Source organism: Panthera uncia, chromosome X (assembly GCF_023721935.1).
Source record: "Panthera uncia isolate 11264 chromosome X, Puncia_PCG_1.0, whole genome shotgun sequence".
Taxonomy (NCBI): domain Eukaryota; kingdom Metazoa; phylum Chordata; class Mammalia; order Carnivora; family Felidae; genus Panthera; species Panthera uncia.
Window position 1 is genome coordinate 45,512,199 of NC_064817.1, and position 520 is coordinate 45,512,718.

The 520-nt window shown below is 42.1% G+C and overlaps 1 protein-coding gene across 1 annotated transcript in view; it reads right to left on the reverse strand.

Annotated features, from left to right (window-relative positions):
- Window positions 1-520, reverse strand: part of PFKFB1 (6-phosphofructo-2-kinase/fructose-2,6-biphosphatase 1) — a 96,376-nt gene that overhangs the window by 42,334 nt on the left and 53,522 nt on the right. The gene's annotated exons all lie outside the window — the stretch shown is intronic.

Consider the following 520-nt stretch of genomic DNA (forward strand, 5'->3'; position numbering starts at 1 on the left):
GTGGCCAAAATGAAGAAATCAGGAGACTATAGATGCTGGAGAGGATGTGGAGAAACAGGAACCCTCTTGCACTGTTGGTGGGAATGCAAATTGGTGCAGCCGCTCTGGAAAGCAGTGTGGAGGTTCCTCAGAAAATTAAAAATAGACCTACCCTATGACCCAGCAATAGCACTGCTAGGAATTTATCCAAGGGATACAGGAGTACTGATGCATAGGGGCACCTGTACCCCAATGTTTATAGCGGCACTCTCAACAATAGCCAAATTATGGGAAGAGCTTAAATGTCCATCAACTGATGAATGGATAAAGAAATTGTGGTTTATATACACAATGGAATACTACGTGGCAATGAGAAAAAATGAAATATGGCCTTTTGTAGCAACATGGATGGAACTGGAGAGTGTGATGCTAAGTGAAATAAGCCATACAGAGAAAGACAGATACCATATGGTTTCACTCTTATGTGGATCCTGAGAAACATAACAGAAACCCATGGGGGAGGGGAAGGAAAGAAAAAAAA